The sequence below is a fragment of the Xyrauchen texanus genome, chromosome 16 (assembly GCF_025860055.1).
Source record: "Xyrauchen texanus isolate HMW12.3.18 chromosome 16, RBS_HiC_50CHRs, whole genome shotgun sequence".
NCBI lineage: Eukaryota > Metazoa > Chordata > Actinopteri > Cypriniformes > Catostomidae > Xyrauchen > Xyrauchen texanus.
In genome coordinates this window covers 29,508,336-29,527,778 of record NC_068291.1, presented here as the reverse complement: position 1 = coordinate 29,527,778, position 19,443 = coordinate 29,508,336, and the positions used below count along the sequence as shown (strand labels likewise).

The 19,443-nt window shown below is 37.5% G+C and overlaps 1 pseudogene; it reads right to left on the bottom strand.

The window, feature by feature from the left end:
• Positions 1–226: 226 nt before the first annotated feature.
• Positions 227–17,979, bottom strand: LOC127656762 (interferon-induced protein with tetratricopeptide repeats 1B-like; annotated as a pseudogene).
• Between the last annotated feature and the right edge of the window lie 1,464 nt (positions 17,980–19,443).

The window sequence follows — 19,443 nt, the reverse complement described above, 5'->3', positions numbered from 1 at the left end:
GTCTATTTTGTATGATGTAAAAAAACATTTGAACAAATATATATTGTTATAAAAATGCACTAACAAAATACAAAATAATATTTTTAAAACTTGAATTCAGTAGACTTATTATTGGAAATTAGCCTTTGTGATATGTTGCCACATCGTTTCTTACATTGTCATGCTTAAATGTCAACCACATTTAATGCCCCTGTTACAAAACTGATCATTTGTCAGTAGTAACAAATTAAATGTTTTCTTGCCGAATTCTCTGCAGTAAACATAAAATGTCCTCACAGCGAGGATCTCTACCGCTCTTCAAGGTGTTTTCAAGGACTTTTATAGACTTCTGTCTACAACCTCTGTTATCTGTCATTTCTGCTGCTTTCATGTGAAAAAGGATTGATTCATCTTCTCTAGACTGTCTAGAATGAAATAGATAGCAGGCATAACTATAGTATAGATACTGTAGTCTATCAGGAGGGAGATCATCTTTCTCTAATAGGAGCTCACTGTATATCTCATTTGCTTTCTCAATGTTGTGTGCATTTTGGTACATTTTTGCAAGAGATAGCTTTACTTTGAAATTACGAGGATAATGTTTGAGGACCTCCTCAAAGAGATCAATGGACATCTCAACCAAAGCCTGCTTTTCTCTGCTGTCTTTATTCATCTTGTAAACCTTAGATTTATATAAGTTTGCCACATTTCTCAAAACTCTAGGGGAGGTAGGGAACTTTTCTCGAACTCTCTCTCCCTCTTGAATAGCTTTGTCCATGGAAATGTTTTGGAAATACTGGAGGATAACACCCAATCCCTCCATGTTTCCAGTATCAATGCTTTTTTGTAGTAAACTTTGCACTTCTTTATCATAGTTATTTTTATAGTTTGCCGGCACCTCAGACAATTTTAGCCAATAAAGGGACTGTAGGAACACACTATCTGGGTCTAGCTCTATTGCCCTTTTCAACTGCTTTAGAACCTCATCTGTAGTAAATTCAGACATTAGTAATGGCCTGGACATTGCACTGGCAAGACCTTTGTGCCATTCCTTCCTTTCTGGTTCTGCTTTCAAGGCCATTCTAAATAAATCAATTGACTGCCTTTTCTTTGAATAGTCAAACTTCACTAATGTCCAGGCCTTTTCACCACTAACTTCTGGGTGTAACATGCAACCAGGTGGAGCAGGGTGCATTTGCTGGAGCTTCTCTACCTCCTCTAGGTATGCTTTGCTCTCAGCCGTGTTTCCCAACAGAAAGTGTACCCAAGCCAGGTTAGCTTTGTTCACCTGCAGCCTGGCTTCAGCCTCTTCTGTTCCCTGCTCCTGGATCACACTTTCTGCTTTGCAGAAGTGCAGCAGTGCCTTTTTGTTGGAGCCAAGAGCATATTGGATGTAGCCAAGCAGGTTGTTGTTGTGAACCTGCCAAGTGCACGTCTGCTGGTCCATGTTATGAAAGTTGTCCCATAACTCTTGGAGCTTATGTTTATAGCACCCCAGATCCCAGGTAAAGTGGCATTCTAGCTTCTCAAGGTGGCATTTCAGAGGGAAGCTGAAAAAGAGAGATTATTTAGACACAAAAGCTTTGATTTTGTTACATTAAAGTGACCTTATCTTGAATTAATGCGTATCACGCAAACAGAATCAAGTTCAGTTCAGCTCAATCAACAGCATTTGTGGCATAATTGAATGTCATCCCTCCTTAAAATAATAAAAAGAAAAAAAAGAAAAATCATGGTTGCAGTGAGACACTTTTATCCAGAATTTTTTGTTTTGTCACAGATGGCTACTACTGAAATGTGAATAACTTTGCATCTACATAAAAAACATGTTAGACCAACATTATACAGTATGTAGCTTAACAACAACAACAGGCCTATACTTTGATTTTATAAAATTATAAGGTGAAACACAAACAAATAAAAAACATATGGATTGTAAAAGTAGAATTTCAGTAGTAACATTAACATTGATCCTGCACTTCTGATTTTAAAGCTAAACAACAGACATTATCAGTGAAAGATCACTTTCATCACAGCCATTTTACTTCAATTATGACTACATTTTCAAATAAATAAATTCTCTTACTCCATCATAATAGGTGGCAGTCTGTCTTGGAAATATGTTTCTTCCAGCAGAGGTAAAACTTATTTGCTGTTCCTATGAGCTGCTCTTAAAGATAGTTTATGGACCTTCCTCCCAGGGGGGTGTTTACGATTTTTAAAGCCCCAAGCAACTGACGTCTGGGGACCCAATTTCAAACATTTTGCTTAAACAATTACATAAAATCAATTTTAAATTCATCCTATCAGCAATTTTAGCCATGTACATTCAAAATGTTTAATGAAATAAAATTGTAGTTAATAATAATAATAATTATGACATGTTTTCCAGTTTTTCCACAATATAGTGATAAAAAAAGAAATACATATATTTTTCAAGTCTAGAAGCTGCGCAACTTATAAAACAGAACGTGTGTGTGTCTCGATGGGTCTTTTTGAGACCTGACGTTCTTTTTTGACACAGAGTCTAAAAATGTGCCGGTCCGGCATGAGACACTTAACAAATAGAGAGACGTGGTGCAGCAGGTATGGACGTTCGTCCAATATGTGTTTAAAAAAGAGAAAAATGGAAAAACAGAACAGAAAAAACTAGTTGGATGTGAACGGCTCTTAACACATGCGTTTGCGTGTATGTGAGTGAGAGCGCCAGGGCGAAACAAGTTCGGAAGGACTATGTATTTTTTTGTACACAAAACAGTATATCACTCCTTAAGCATTGTTTGCTGAGCTTTCTGCCTTGGCGGGTGGCCTCCCATAATTGCGTGTTACGAGTATTACATGAAATTACCCAAGAACAGTTTCAATCGCAAAGTTTCAAGTGATGTGACTGGCAAAGGCTATTACTTTTTATGAAGAGAAACAGATTTTCAAAAGCTTGTTATGATCGACACAGTTAAACAGGACATTTGATATCTCATTGAGAAGGGACATGAGGGATGAGGTACAATGAATGAAAAAGAGAAACTGAACTAAAATTGATTCAGTAATTCAATGAACACCACTGGGCCTTTTTGCTTATAAAAAAAAATGAAATGTCCCTTTTTCAGGACACTATATTTTAAAGATAATTTTGTAGAAATCCAAATAACTTTAAAGATCTTTATTGTAAAAGGTTTCAACAATGTTTTCCATGCTTGTTTTATGGTTCATAAACATTTAATGAACATGCACCTGTGGAATGGTCATAAAAACACTAACAGCTTACAGATGCAATTAAGGTCACAGTTATAAAAACTTAGGACTCTAAAGTCTTTCTACTGTGGGTTTATGTGTGGAAGAAGGACTTTGGATCCAATAGTATCTTTAGAAGCTATAAGGAAGGCATTTATAAATAAGGAAAGTGTCATCGCTGTTTTCTTCGCTATAGAAAAGGTGTAAGATATGTTGTGTTAGGAGGGATTATTAATAAAGCTAGGAAAGATGAGTATAAAAGGAAGAACGTATAACTTGGTTAAATAGTTTTTAATCAGGAGAAGCATTGGGGTGAAGAGTGGCGGTGCTATATCCTCTAGTGGTGTGATTGATAATGGAACACCCCATGGCAGTATAATAAATCCACTTTAATTTATCATCGTGATTAATGATATTTTCACAAGGATACATACAAGTGTGGGTAAATAATTGTTTGATGATGATGGGGCACTCTGGTTTAAAGGAAAGAATAGAGAATATAATATAAAGAAAATGCAATGTTTGTTAAATGAAGTAGAAAAATGGTCAGGGTAAAATGGATTCAAGTTTTCAGTGGAAAAGACAAAAATAATACTTTTTACAAACATGATTAGGATGGTGGATGTTAAGTAAAAATTATATAAACAAGAACTGGAACATGTAAATAAAAGATTTCTAGAAGAGAGTTTGGCTTTAAAAACCATATACATTCACAATAAGAACTATATTGGATAATGGTTGCATAGTATATGTTTCTGCAAATAAATCTCAATGAATTAATTTGGATAAAATTCAGTCTCAAGCCCCAAGAATTTGTTGCAGAGCATATTTGACTTCTCCAGTTTCAGCTCTTCAAGTAGAAATGATTGAAATGCCTTTGCAGATAAGAAGACAACAATTAATGGCATCTTATTGGGTAAATCTAAGAGGTCAGAGTATCACCCTACAAATAAGGTATTGGTGCCTAGTTGGGAATATGAGAAGAGTGCAATAGATTTGGATGGACTGTGGGGAAATGAGTAAAAGGTATGAGACTGGAAGAATTTAGATAGGTTCCAATAATTCCTGTATCTCCTGTGCCATTGTGGGTTATGCCCCAAGCAGAAGTTGATCTAAATTTATTAGAAAGAAGGCAAAAGGAAAGTCCATATGAAGCAGCGTTATATGATGTAAGGGAGTATGTGGGGTCAAGATATGGGGATTATATGCACATTTATACCGATGCTTTGAAAGATCCAAAAACAGGTCATGTGGGTGCTGCATTCATTATTTCAAAGTTAAACGTGTATAAGAATAGCAGGATTTCAGATTACCTATCAGTGTATACTGGAGAGATGTTTGCAATAATTATGGCAATAAGGTGGATTAGTGAAGTTAACACATTATTCAATTTCTATCTTTGTTGTTGAATCCTTTTATGTTCATACAAATATTTACACATGTTATGTTTGCTGAAAAAAAAAGCAGTTGATAGTGAGAGGACGTTTCTTTTTTTGCTGAGTTTACATTTGATTTTCTGTTCACAGATCAGTCTGATTGCAAATGACCCATTTTTGCATTCACAAGTTAAGCCTGACATACACCTTACTTTGTCACTTTGCAGACAGATGCATGCAGAAGTCAGAGAAAAAGCTGTCAGAAGTCAGAGAACTGTAGAAAGGTGATTTTAAAAAGTATGAACATTTCAGCCCATTCCTTTCAAGGGACCTCCCACACTATCTGAACCCTTAATATCAAGCATATTTAAGGTGTCATTTTGGAGTAAAAGTCACCAAAATGCCCAAACACATTGCGATTATTCTCAAATTCAGAGACCTGTAGAAAAGTGCATTTTTCTTCAAAAAAATGAAAAATTGCAAAAAACTTGCGATGTCAGCGTGTTTTGGTGAATTTGGATGCATTTACAAAAGAATGACAAAGTACATATGCTTGATATTAAGGGTTCAGATAGTGTGGAAGGTCCCTTGCAAGAAATGGGCCTACATTTTTTCCACTTATACTTATACTTTTTGACCAGGCTGCGGCTACTTAAAACTTTCTGTGACTTTTGCCACAGTTGACCTTCTGTTTGTGTGGACCAGACTGGATAGCCTTTCTTGCACTCGCATATGGATGAGCCATAATCGAAACAATCAAAAATCTGGGTTACACTTATAATGGAGGTGAATGGCACCAATCCAATAAAAAAAAGCCACAAGACAAACAATATGTGTTAACATGATTTTATTGTGATAAACATTTTCTGTGTAAAATTACAGCCAATTGTACAACTTCGTTCCATGATGAAAAACAATGGTTTAAACAAATTGACAGCTCAAATAATACATGAGTTTTAACAGAAGAAATAATGAAAGTGCTTTTATAAAATAAAAGTTTCACATTTCTACCTTGAAAGCCTCCAAAAATGTCCATTGGAAGTACCTCACTTTAACTTCGATTTTTGCTTTTTGTAAAGAATAGGAAAGTTGAAATAATTTTTTGTGGTTATCAACATTATGGACAGATGCTGTCGATTGAGTTTAACTTGTATTGAAACCTGAATATTCCTTTAAAGGTGCTATAAACTTTTTTAGCTTTTCTACAATTTCCACAAGCTGAGCCCTTGGATTAGCCATGCCCCCTCTTTCCAAAACCCTTCACAAGATACCAAGTGAGCTTTATTGAGACCATCATCGAGCAGAAGAGGTTATCTAAAACAACAGCAGCAAAGAGACTGGTGAGATATCTTATGACACTTAATTCCTTAATATCTTTCGGTGAGTTGGAAAATGTTTGCATACCTTTTAAGGTTGTTTGTTGATTGTCACCATTATTGATGTATATTTGTTAAGGATTGAGGTCTGGGTGTGTCTGTATCAAACTATTGCCCATCTATTTTTGAGACGTGCCTTTCTTCAGAGGCAAAGATTATAGTTAACTTCACATAAAATGTCATATTAAACCATACATAAGAATGAAATGGTGTCAGTTGTGCTAACTGATAAATTGCTGAACAAGAAATCTTATTGAAGAATTTATGGCTGAACAAAGCATTTTGCATTAAGTTATCAAACAAATTCAAACTGACCAAACAAAGAAATTGTACTGAGGTCAAACATTAAGACTGTTGAGAGAACTCAAAAATCTTATGTATCATGCTGACTTACTTTTTTACTTTTCTCAACAATTCCTTTTTTTTACAGTGAACATACACTCACTAAGAACTTTGTTCAGAAATCCTGTACACCTTATTTATGCGATTAGCCAATCTTGTGGCAGCAATGCATAAAATCATGGCATGATTTTTGGAGCCAGATGGGCTGGTTTGAGTATTTCTATAACTTCTGATCTCCTGGCATTTTCACACACACAACAGTGTCTAGAGTTTATTCAGAATGGTGCCAAAAACAAAAAACATCCAGTGAGCTGGAGTTCTGCGGACGGGAAAGGCCTTGTTGATGACAGAGGTCAGCGGAGAATGGCCAGACTGGTTCGAGGTTACAGAAAGGCTACAGTAACTCAGATAACCACTCTGTACAATTGTAGTGAGCAGAATAGCATCTCAGAATGCACAACACATCGAATGGGCTACAGCTGTAGTCCACGTCGGTCACTTTATTAAGACCATAGTGTTCTTAAAACCCAAAGTATACTTCACCTGTCCGCGTTCCGTGATGGTCCATGCACAGTCCGCTTGATGTATTTTTTGTCATCAGGAGTGTCCGCGGACGTCTGCTCACAGTGATCGTGTGCAACCAGATTTTTATCTCCTTTCGGACAAACGTGCATGCGCAAGGTTGTCTGTTGAGATAGAAGAGTCCACTAGGTGGCAATATGCACAGTTTGGCTGTACTATCGAGCAGTAATCGAAGAACATATCTTCTCCATCGTTTTGTTGTTGTTAATTCTCACAGCAAGGATTTTTTCCCAACTTCACTTTATGTTCAAGAATCTCTATACTCTTCTGCTTTTCTTCTGAAAAGTTTTTGATTGCTGCCGCTTTCATATAAAAGTTGATTGAATCATTGTGTTTGGACTCCCTCCAATAGTATAGAAACCTGATCGCATGAACATTTTTACATAATTTAAGAGTTGGCTATTTTATATCAGATCGGGTATCGGTTCGATGAGCCAATCCAAATCTGATACTGTGTGTTTTCCAGAATTTGAGTAAGAAGAGAATTAAACTACTGTGAACGTGCCTACAAATAGACACTTACAGGACTTCATGGAGAGTTCAGAATGTCAAAATAAAAGTGTGAGGGTTTAAAAGTTAAAGGTGCACGATTGAGATGTATTACTATTATAATATATTATTATTTGTTGACAAACGATAATGTCTCATTCCATCATGGAACGGAGGTTACGTTTGTAACCATGATGTTCCCCTTCTTCACTCACTCAATGTTGTGTCAATGTAGTGACACTAGGGGTCCCTATGGAAAACAGCTATCACAGTCCCTATGGAGCACCTACCCCAGTACAGGGCCTAATTGACACACGTACTGGGCCGGTGGAGAATTTCTCTGAAAACTCACCAGCCACAGGGCTAAGGAGGAAGGACATCCAAGGTCCACTCTTTTGTGAAAGAGACTGGGAGAAGGAGTGCACGTCTTCGCCTCAAGGGAGAGGAAAGGCGATATACGCAAGCGGTACACCTGGCCAGCTGTCCGGAGACTTACCTGTTTGAACCTGACAATACACTGGATGAAACCGTCTGTGGTCGGACCAAGGGCTGAACAGATGGCAGCAGACCTGTGTGACATGCACACTGTGTGACATGCACACATGCACACACCATGCCCATTTCGCAACTCTGGTCTGAAGCCAGTGCTGGAGAGGTCTCATATGCATCAACCCGAGCTGCGTGACAGCCGCTGAAGATGCCATATGACCCAGGAGCCTCTGAAAAGATTTCAGTGGCACCAATGTGTTCTGCATGAACATACACAGACAGTTCAGCACTGACTGTGCATGCTCGTTTGTGAGGCGTGCCTTCATTGAGACCGAGATCTACTCCATACCAAGAAAAGTGATGCTCTGAACCGGGGAGAGCTTGCTCTTTTCCCAGTTGACCCGAAGCCCCAAACGGCTGAGGTGCATGAGCACCAGGTCCCTGTATGCACACAACAGGTCCTGCGAATGGGCCAGAATCAGCCAGTCAATGAGATATTTGAGGATGAGAATGCCCATTTCTCTTCGTGAAGGCGCAGAGGCAAAACAAACTGGATCACTTCAGAAGACATTGATTAAACTTATGGAGTCTTATGGATTACTTTTTGCTGACTTTATCTCCTTTTTGGAGCCTTTGGAGTCACAATTCACTTGCAGAATATGCACATTCATAGCTGAGATATTCTTCTAAAAATCTTCGTTTGTGTCAAGTGTTCCCTGGTCCTGATTCCTGTTCGTTTTATAGTCCTGTGTAGTTTTCTCTGTGTTTTGTTTCCTTATATACTGAGTTACTTTGTTTGTCTTTGTCTGAGTCTTATTAAAGCTGTAAATAGATCCTCATTCCTCGCCTGCCTACTGAAAGAAAGAAAGACTGACCAAAAATGGATCTAGCGGCTGTCAGAATTCTGTTCCTGATGTGGGGGGACTGTCCAGTTGAAGATCCTGTCTGTGAGTTTTTAGAGCTAGCGAATTTAGTGCACTATCAAGACCGCTCTCTGGTGGTTTTCTTGCGGACTGGTCTGAAGAGTGCACTGAAGGCTTCCGGCTGATCCTCACTGGACACTCTGTGAATATGTGGAGAAGGCTCTGGAACTTTGCAGATCCCTTTACACAGTAGATTATGGCGGTAACCTTGGGCCAAAACCTGCATCTTCTGCTCCCTGCTCTAAGCCTTCCACGGCTCCTTGCCTTTGTCGAGCCTCTCCTAGCTCCACTCTCAGAGTCTTCCTCGGCCAACGAGTCAGCGCCTGCACCTGCCACAGCCAACGAGCCAGCACCTATGCCTGTGGCCTCGTCTGTTCCCGTGACTACGCTTTCAGCTGTCCAGAAAAGGAGGAGAAGGAAAAAGACAACTTCTTCCCAGTCGCTGCCAGTGCTCAAGACCACAGAGGTCGTTCACCAGTTGCTGCCAGTGCTTATGACCACGGAGGTCGTTCCCCAGTCACTGCCAGTGCTCACGACCATGGAGGTTGTTCCCCTGTCACTGCCAGTGCTCACAATCATGGAGGTCATTACCCAGTCATCCAGGATTCTTACTCTCGAGCATCCCATGGCTCTGTCTTCCACGGCTCCACCCCTCGAGCCTCTCACAGCTCTGCCTTCCATGGCTCTGCCCCTCAAGCCTCCCAGGGATCTACCTGTCTTTGTCAAGCCTCTCCCGGCTCCTCCTCCAGCTGCTCCTCCCACTCCTCCAGAGACTCTTCCTCCAGCAGTTCTGCCCACTCCTCCAGAGACTCCTCTTACAGCAGCTCTACCTACCCCTCCACCAGTGGCTCTGCCGCCTAACCCAGTCCCTGCCCTGTGGTCACCTCCCATGTCTCCTGGCCCTGTTTTGGCCCTGTGACCACCTCCCAGGCCTCCTGACCCTGTCTCGGCCCTGTGGCTGCCTCCCGGGCCTCCTGACCCTGTCTTGGCCCTGTGGCCGCCAATCGGGACTCCTGACCCAGTCCCTACCCTGAGGTCATCTCCTTGGTCTCCTGGCCATCCGCTGGATCTGCTTTGGTCTGCTTGGTCTCCTAGACATCCACCTGATCTGCTCTGGTCTCCTTGGTCTCCTGGCCGTCCACCTGATCTGCTCTGCTCTCCTTGGTCACCTGGCCATCCACCTGATCTGCTCTGGTCTGCTTGGTCTCCTGGCCGTCTGCCTGGATTTCAATGGATTTCTTAGCCCAAATCTGCCTTTCCTAACTGTCTTTCTTCAATTGAGTAAAACTTCATTTTGTTTTCAATTTTGTTCTTTCTCCCTCCTGAATTGCTCTGTCTATGGAAATGTTTGTTAAGTACTTGAGAATGTAACCCAAGCCATTGTAGGGTTTCTTGGTTCAGGTTTGGGGAATGTACAATTAATATTAATGATTGTAATCAATGATTAATCATACGGTTTGAACGAGATACCAATACATTCTAAATTGCAGACAGGCTGTATTAATTTTCAGAACACCTTAATGGAATTAACCCGTACCGCAACCAATCAGTTCGTCCACCGAACCACTTTGCTCGACACTTTTGATCAATTCTCCAGAAGGTTTATTCTTAGTATAAGCTTACTTAATCAAAGCACGTTAACTTACTTTGATAATATCAGCTCGTAGCTTTAGATCGCACATAAAAGAGGCTTTGCTTTATGACCAACAAACACAGACAATCAAGCGTATAATTGGGTTTAATACAAGGAACTAGGATATATCACTACACTTAAACAAACATAGAACACATTTAACAACAAACATTTAACATAGAACAAAGTAAAACAGTAAGGAAAATGATAGCAAACTTGTTACAACAGTTAAACCTTAAGAGCCAGCAAGGGACTTACACATTTTAACGCATTTGAATTTAGATGGGATAATACTTGCAAACTGGACCTTTGTGTCGCTGAACAATACTGCGTGTGTGCGTGAATGTCCTCGTTGCGTCCGTGAGATGGAGGATTTCTCTTGGTGCTTCTCGAGCGTGGATCGCTCGCGGGAAGTTCAAAGCATCTTAGGAGTAATGGTTGAAACTGAGAGAGAGTCCTTTCACCCGGAGGCTATCGGATTGCTCCAAAAACGTAGAGTGTTGAGCTTTATCCGAAGACAAGAAACAGACTGAGATAAACGCCAAATAAAACAAAAGACATGTCTGACGAGAGTTTGAAGAGAAGTTGAAGAAAACTTAAAAAAAAAGAGGTTCAGAAAAGAAAGCAAGAGGACAAGAGAGCAAGAGAGGACAAAAAGACAAGAGGAAGAGAGTGATTCCACACCAGATCCTGACTTTTAAGGTAGGGAGGTCACGCCTCCTTTGGGAGGAATGACCCAATGAGGCTCCTCAGTTTTGGGGCGAGATGGTTCCCTTTGTCTTGTCAAGGCTAGTCATTTGCCTAATTTATGACAGGGTCCGGATGTGGTTTGAATCACTCAAAAGATGGTAAAACATAGCAGAATACATTTTAATGTAACCTTATATTATATTCAGCTAGGGCGAGTCATAAGGTTTAATTTGATACCAAGAAACTTGTATTTGGTACACTTAAAAGTGAATATATATTCTTAGACTCTTTATATAAGCCCTCAGAGTTTAACTACACAACTAAACAATCTTAACTAGTTTGATATAACAGCAGAAATACCCAAGCATACGGGAATAAAACATATTTCCTTAAAAATAAGCCATTTCTTGGTTTTAAATGGTATGAACGTGTGTGTGTATAGATTTTCAGTGTGTAGATGGCGATATCACGAGTGTCTCTGGAGAGGCTCTTTGGGTTGTAAAAACGTCAAGAAGCATTCTAACTCCCAGACTTGCTGGCACTACCTCGTGATTTAGATGGGGAGTCACAGGGTGTGGGTTTAGGAGCCTTCGCATAAATGTGTGCATTGCATTCAGAGTTAATGAGTTCATGATTTTCCGTTCATACTCTACACCATACAAATTTCATGTATCTCTGTATTAAATGCTGCACCTTCTTGTCATTCTTTTCTTCCTTCACTTGAAAGTTCAAAAACAAAGGTCCTGCAGGTACAAATCGTTTGGGTCTATCTCTTTTGCCCTTTTAAACTTCTGTAGAATCTTATTTTTCAGGTCTGGATTAAATTCAGGCAATGTGAAAGACTTGGACAGCACAATGGCAAGACCTTTATGTCATTCCCTCCTTTCTGGTTCTGCTTTCAATGCCATTTTAAAGCAATCAATTGACTGGTGTTTCTTGGACTTGTTAAACTTCACAATTGTCCAGCCATTTTCCCCACTAACTTCTGGGTGAAAAGAGCATCCAAGTGGAGCTGTGTTCATCTGCTGGAGCATTTCTACCTCCTCTAGGTATGCTTTACTCTCAGCCTTGTTTCCCAAGAGAAATTGTGCCCATGCCAGTTTAGCTTTGTTCACCTGCAGCCCGGCTCTAGTCTCTTTGGTTCCCTCCTCCTGGATCACACTTTCTGCTTTGTGCAGGTACATCATTGCCTCTTTACTGGATCCAAGATCATGTTGGATGTAGACCAGCAGGTTGTTGTAGTGAATCAGCCAAGTGCATGCATGCTGAATCCACATCTTGCAAGTTCCTCCTCAACCCCTGGAGCTCATTGATATGGAAGCCCAGATCCCAAGTGAAGTGGCATTCTAGCTTCTCAAGGTGGCTTTTTAGTTGGGAGCTGGAGTTGCAGAATAGGACAACATTGACTGCTGAGTCAGACACAACATTTAGCTCACAGAACATTGACAACAGTATAAGGAGCTTGATTGAAACAAGAAAGATAAGAAACATTACAAGATATTAAATATACTATATCTGCATCATAGACATTAACTCAGTATTTTCATTAATACATTTTAAAACACTTAATTGTAATGGGTGGTAGTGTTCTGGTTTGATGTGTCTTATCTTTAAAAACAAAACCATTAAACACATGGGCTCATGATCTACCTTGTAGTTTCTATTCTTTGCAAGGTTTCGTTTTTGTGAACATTCATAATATGCATGTTCCACTAATCATTTTATGATTGCTCTATGTGATGTTATCAGTATGGGAGAGGCTGTTAATGATATGCTTTATTATCGTTATAGGTCAGGCCAATGTAGTTTTATGTTAATCGCTTTAAATACTGTCTTTAATAATAATAATGCATTTAATTTATACAGTATAACGCCTTTCTAAAAAGCAAGTTCACTTTACAAAGTCAATCAAAACAAGAAATAAATCACAATTTCAACAATACAAAGGGCAGCAACACTAAAATGTATGTAAGGATGAGGATCTTTAACTCTATGTGAAAAGAGACAGTGGAGGACCTGAAGAATTGGAGTGATGTGTGCGTTTATTTATTTTTTAAGAGTGATAGGGTGAGCTGCAGGGTTTTGCACATATTGTTGTCTTGACAGTTTTTGCAGAAAGAACCATGAAAAAGTGAATTTCCGTAATCTAGGTTTGATGCCACAAAGGCATGTTATAAGCTTTCAGCATCCTGGAGGCTGTGAGAGGAGCAAAAGCGGGAGATGTTACGAAGGTGAAAAAAAGCCATTTTTACAACCTTACTAACATAAGCATCGAAAGAAAGTGAAGAATCAAAAGCATAATTATGTCTCCATCCACATCAAGTGTAATTTTAAAAGTGTCTAATAACAGTAAATTAGCAGAAAGCTAACACAACTTATTCTTGTGATCTTGAAAAACAACTCAGTACATTTTTTGCACAATTTGAATGAAGGAATTTGAGTGAATCTGGGCGAAGTATTGTACGTTAAATCTTTGCATTTGCAACTTTTAAAGAATTTCTCACATGTGTTACAAATAAGTTTTATTTTGTACCAAATGTCACAAATATAATCATATTTTTACATTTATGTTAATCAGCAATTACAGATTGTACTGTTCTAGACAAGGAAATAATTAATTTGTAGAAGATTTGCTATGATGAACACTTAGGACATTATTTACAGAATTAAAAATATACAATTCAGAAGTTATTAAAGGAAGTGAGGGCTAAAAGAAAGTGAGAGTGAACAAGTGATTTGACACTGAAATATAGGATTCAATTTCTCTGATGAACACAAATGAGTCTCTGGTTGTTCCGGACTGTCTGATCAAATATCAGTCTAACTTGATCCAATCTTGCGTTCATGAGTGGCTTCTGAAGTCATCATGCCACTACCTGTCCATTACCAAATCTATATCAAACATTTCATATCCAACACTTTAACTATTTTAGAATGACCTGAAGATGTGCACAGAAAAAAAATCTGCCTACCACCCTCAGAAAAAACGAATTAAATTTAAAGGTGAAATCTTTAATTTCTGTTACTGTACTAAATGAAATTGCAATTACAATTCCTCAATATTAACTTTAGTCATGCCAGTGCACTGGGCAACAGCTCAAGTTATAGCCTAAAACAGGCTATTTCTGACAGGTAAGTGTTCAGGTCCACATCTACACCGACAAAATTACAACATTGAGTTCATTATTGTGATATTATTTAATCTGTGATATACAGTAATTGTAATATAATTGAGTATATAGTAAATCTAATATAATTTTTCAGTTCACCTCCTTACTAACACATAAGATCCCTATCAAGTCCCATGCATGCAACACAACTCACAAGTTTCATTCACTCAACTGAAGATAGCTGTGTAAATACGACTTTTCCCAATTTTTATAAATAGAATAATTTCATTTTTAATGTACATACACGATGACTGCATTATTTAGTTTCAAATTAATTTACATTCTTTAGGCCAAGAGCAGCCACGTTTAATGTTTTTATAGTTTTTGTAGTGCATATGAAAAATTCTTGAACAAATTTGATGGTGTTACAAAATTACAAATTACAAAAATACACAACTGGGACATTTTGTGATATGTTGTCACTCTCAAATTGTATGCTTAAATGTCAACAACTGTTATAATGTACATCTGTTCCTGGCTGAGCACAATTTCTCCATTATAGTGCAAGCTAGGGTAAAACTGAGAGAATATGCACCATAATCATTTGTTTTTAATTAAGGTCTCTTCTACATGTCCTTGTGACAGAACTGATAATTTGTCTGAAGTAACACATTGCATTTTTTTCTTGCTGATTTCTCTGCTGTAATTAAAACATTTCCTCACAGCGAGGATCTCTGCACCTCTTTAAAGTCTTTTAAAGGACTTTTATACTATTCAATTTGGAGTTTTGGGGAGTAACGGAATACATGTAACACGATTACGTATTTAAAATACAAAATATGAGTAACTATATTCCACTACAGTTTAAATTTAAATAATTGGTAATTAGAATACAGTTACATTTCAAAAAGTGTCTTGATTACTGAAGAGATTACTTTGCATTTTATTGTCATTTGTTTCATTTAATATTTAGTCCTTTCAGATGGAAAACATTTATACATATAAATGATGCAATCCAAAATGCATTTGAACTGTGGTGAAGCAGACAGTTTGAAGTAAGTTTGGAGCAGAAGAAATTTAAATAAACCTTGTGTACATTGTCAGCTTTACGCTAAGCTAAAATGCTATTTATAGCCATTTACATGCACATGTTACAAGGCATGATCATATTTTTTAATCAAGAAAATTCACGTTGGATCGTAATTTCTTTTTTCCAGTAAGACCTTTGATATCGGGGCACAAATTGTATTCTTGATAATAATTTTTGTATTGTTTTCCTGTAAAAATATCTAAAAATCCTTAAAACAAGATCAATTAGATGTATCTTGTTTTAGAAACATATGATATTTAGGTTTTTCAGAGAATGTATTTTTAACGTGTATTTTGTCTTACTGTACTGGCAGAGTTTTTATAGTCAAAATAAGTGAAAAAATCTACCAGTGCTGAAGAAGTAATCCAAATTATTTAGAATACGTTACTGACATTGAATAATCTAACGGAATATGTTACAAATTACATTCTACAGCATGTATTCTGCAATCTGTAGTGGAATACATTTCAAAAGTAACTCTCCAGGTGATTCAATACTGTAACTGAGGTGGGGAACATTTCTCAAACCCTCTCTTCTTCTTGAAAGCTTTTACCATGGAAATACTTTTGAAATACTGGAGGATACCACCCAATCCCCTCCATTTTTCCTGTTTCAAGGATTAGTTCAAGATACTATCAGTGTTCTATCAATGGCAAGACCTTTGTGCCATTCCTTCCTTTCTGGTTCTGCTTCCAAAGCCTACCTAAAGAAATCAATTGATTGTCATTTCTTGGGCTTATTAAACTAATATCCAGCCCTTTCCCCCACTAACTTCTGGGTGTAAAGAGCACCCAAATGGAGCTGGGTGGATTTGCTGAATTTTTTAACTCCTCTTGGTATCCTTTGCTCTCAGCTGTGTTTCTCAAGAGAAGGTGCACCCAAGTCAGATTAGCTTTGTTAACCTGCAGCCTAGCTCCAGGCTCTTCCGTTCCCTGCTTCTGGATCACACTTTCTGTTTTGTGCAAATACATCAGTGCCTCTTCGTTGAAGCCAAGAGTGTGTATGTTGGAAGCAGCCTTGTGGGTTGTAGTTGTAGCCTGGAGTTCATTTTAATAGTACTTCAGATCCCAGGTGAAGTGGCATTCTAGCTTCTCTCTAGTATGCATTTTTCTGTACTTCCAGTCTGTCTCTGAAAAAATGCAGACAGAGAGATGAAGAGTTTATACTGTATATTATATCAATTATAAATAATAAATATTTCTAACTCTAGTGTGTCAAATCAGTGCCAAGAAAGCAACAGTCGAAAATCCAGTTGTGTGTAGATAACTAAACAAGCCTAAAAGAAAAGAGCAGCACTTGAAATGTTAACAATTCTTCGATACAAACATACAAATGTAATTAGGTATGATCAAGAACAAAAATCTATTTTGTTTCCATTAAAATTGCTTTATTGAATATTCTTATTTAGGACCTTGCATTGTTGAAGTCCATTGACTAACCATCCCACATCCAAAATTCCAGAGAAACAGTATTAAATCTGTAAAACAGTACTTCACTGTATAAAACAGTAAAAAAAACTAAAAGTTTATCTGAAATCATATTGGCTGGATATCTTGCAATATAAAATATCATAGCAAGAACTGAATTCTAAAGAAAACATAAGTAGTAATGAATACAAATTAAACAATTAATTAAAGAGCCATGAATTTTAACAAACAGTTTTAGTTGTGCAAGCCTGACAGGTGAGCTTGGAACTCATGAAAATATTTGAATAATGGGACATCTCTTGCTGTGAATATATCCGCGTACTGTAAAATTAATTGCCCAACATATGTGGCTATGTTCTGGCAATGTACTGTAAGCTACTTCTAAACTCAAAATTAGTGTACTGATGACAGAATATTATATAAACTGGATGCATTAAGTAATTTTTAAAGGCAAAATACTTTGAATAGGCAACTTACAAACGCTTCATCCTTCTCAATGACTAATGTTTACATCTGCTTTGGTGTGCGTGTGTTTGACCAGCCGAAATCAGTAATGTATAAAGTCACTTCAGACTATAAGTCACAGAATCTTTCAGATGATGGAATTTTTTTTTTGACATATTCCATCAAATATGGTACTCTGATGAACACAGATGTGTCTCTAGTTGTTCTGGACTATCTGTTCAAATATCATTCTCACTTGCCCCGATCTTGCATTCATGAGTGACTTCTGAAGTCATCATGATAATTACAGTCAATTTCTGACTCTTTATCAAACATTTCATATCTAACACTTTAACTAGAATGACCTGGAGATACGTATAGAAAAAATAAAAACAAAATTCTGCCTACCACCATCCGAAGAAGCAAACTGAAATGGTTTCTTTCATCAAACCGAAAATGCAATAAAAATGTCAATCAGTTTTCTCACATCCCCTGTTTGCATTGGCCAGACAAAGAGTTAATACCACCCAAAGCTGTATTTAAACTTTGGTTGAGGCGTGCTGTATTTAAACTTTTTTGTTGATCAGTCTTTGGCTGAGCTGTTTGTCCTTTCTTAATGATTTTTTGGACCTGATCAGCTGTTTTCTTTTTCTCAGTGTCACAAAGAGTTTTGATGAGAGTTGGATATGCTCCTTTTAAGCCCTGTCTCTGTGACCAAGCCTCCAGTAGATCATAGGTCTGTTCTTTCACATCTCCAGGGTGGTTAAGATCATGTTCCTCAATATTAACTTTAGTCATGCCAGTGTGCTGGACAATATGTTTCAAAATTAACTCAAAATAAACATTTAAAATAAAAGAAAAAATTGAGGGGGAAAAAATGTGAAAGATCAAAAAATCAAGCTTAGGATTCTTTAACTACATTAAAATCACTAAATTGTGATGTACTTCCATCCTAATGTGGGTGGCAGTGGTCTGATTTGAGAAATGTTTAAAAAATAAAACCACCATCTTATCATCTTTAACAAGGCCACTAGACTTTGACTCCGATCCTCCTCTCTGAAATTTCTATTCTGTATATTTTTTGTTTTCTCTGAAATGCAAAGTAGTTTAATAAAGTTGTAAAGCCTTCCTTCACAAGCACAAACTTTTGAACTTTATGATGAGGTTTTAGGACATACTGTAACATCCCCCTAATTCCATGTTCTTAGTTCTCTCTGGTACAAATTTCTGTGCAGTCAGATGGAATACCACAAACTCAAACACTTTAGTGGCATTAATACACAAGTGACTGGCTAGACTTGAATGACACTGCTCTGATACAGGTTTTTATTCTCCAGTGTTTTTTTTTTTTGTTTTGGTTTTTTAGTGTTGGTATCAATATAAAAATACTTTGTGGTAATACAGTTCGAGATGCTCTTTGGTATGAGATAAGTTTATGTTAGAAAAATGCTTGAAACTGAACCATAAAGGGAAATCTCTCTGAAATCATCAAGAGAACAATACATAATCTGTAATTCATAATTCATACAGGCCTTCAGTTATTATTTCCATGCTTTTTCCTCAGTGAGTAGATATTACCTTGGTTCACGCGAAACAGGATTTTTATTTTATTGTTATTGTTTATTTTTTATAATCTTTAAAAATAAACTCAAACGATTTGGTGAGCATTCATGTTTTATGACATTGTTTGTGAGATGCTCTTGACTGATATAAAGAGCAACAGTTTAAGATATTTACCTTGTACATATATACTTCAATCTAAACCTTCTATTTTCTGCTAAATACATTTACATTGAGTGCATTGTTTTAAAATATATATATATATATATATATATATATATATATTTTATGTTCTATGAATTTGAACAAGTTCAATATTATTCTAAACAAAATACACAATTTAATATTGGAGTAGCACCAGCCCCACAGTGGGGCTATTTGCACTCCACTTTGCACTTTATATGAGCTCGTAATGTATTTATAATGAAGGATGCACTCTTATCTTGAAAAACCAAGCCATTAAGCACATGGGCTCAGGATCTTCCATGAGCTTTCTATTCTGCGCAATGTTTTGTTTTCGTGAAAATGCATAACATGCTGTTATCAGTATGGGAGAGGCTGTTAAGTATGCTTTATTATCGTTATAGGTCAAGCTCTTTAAATACAGTCTAATAACATATGATGATAAAACTATCAGAAAGCTGACACAACACAACATTCTCATAATATTGTCAAACGATTATGCACATTTTGCTAGACTAA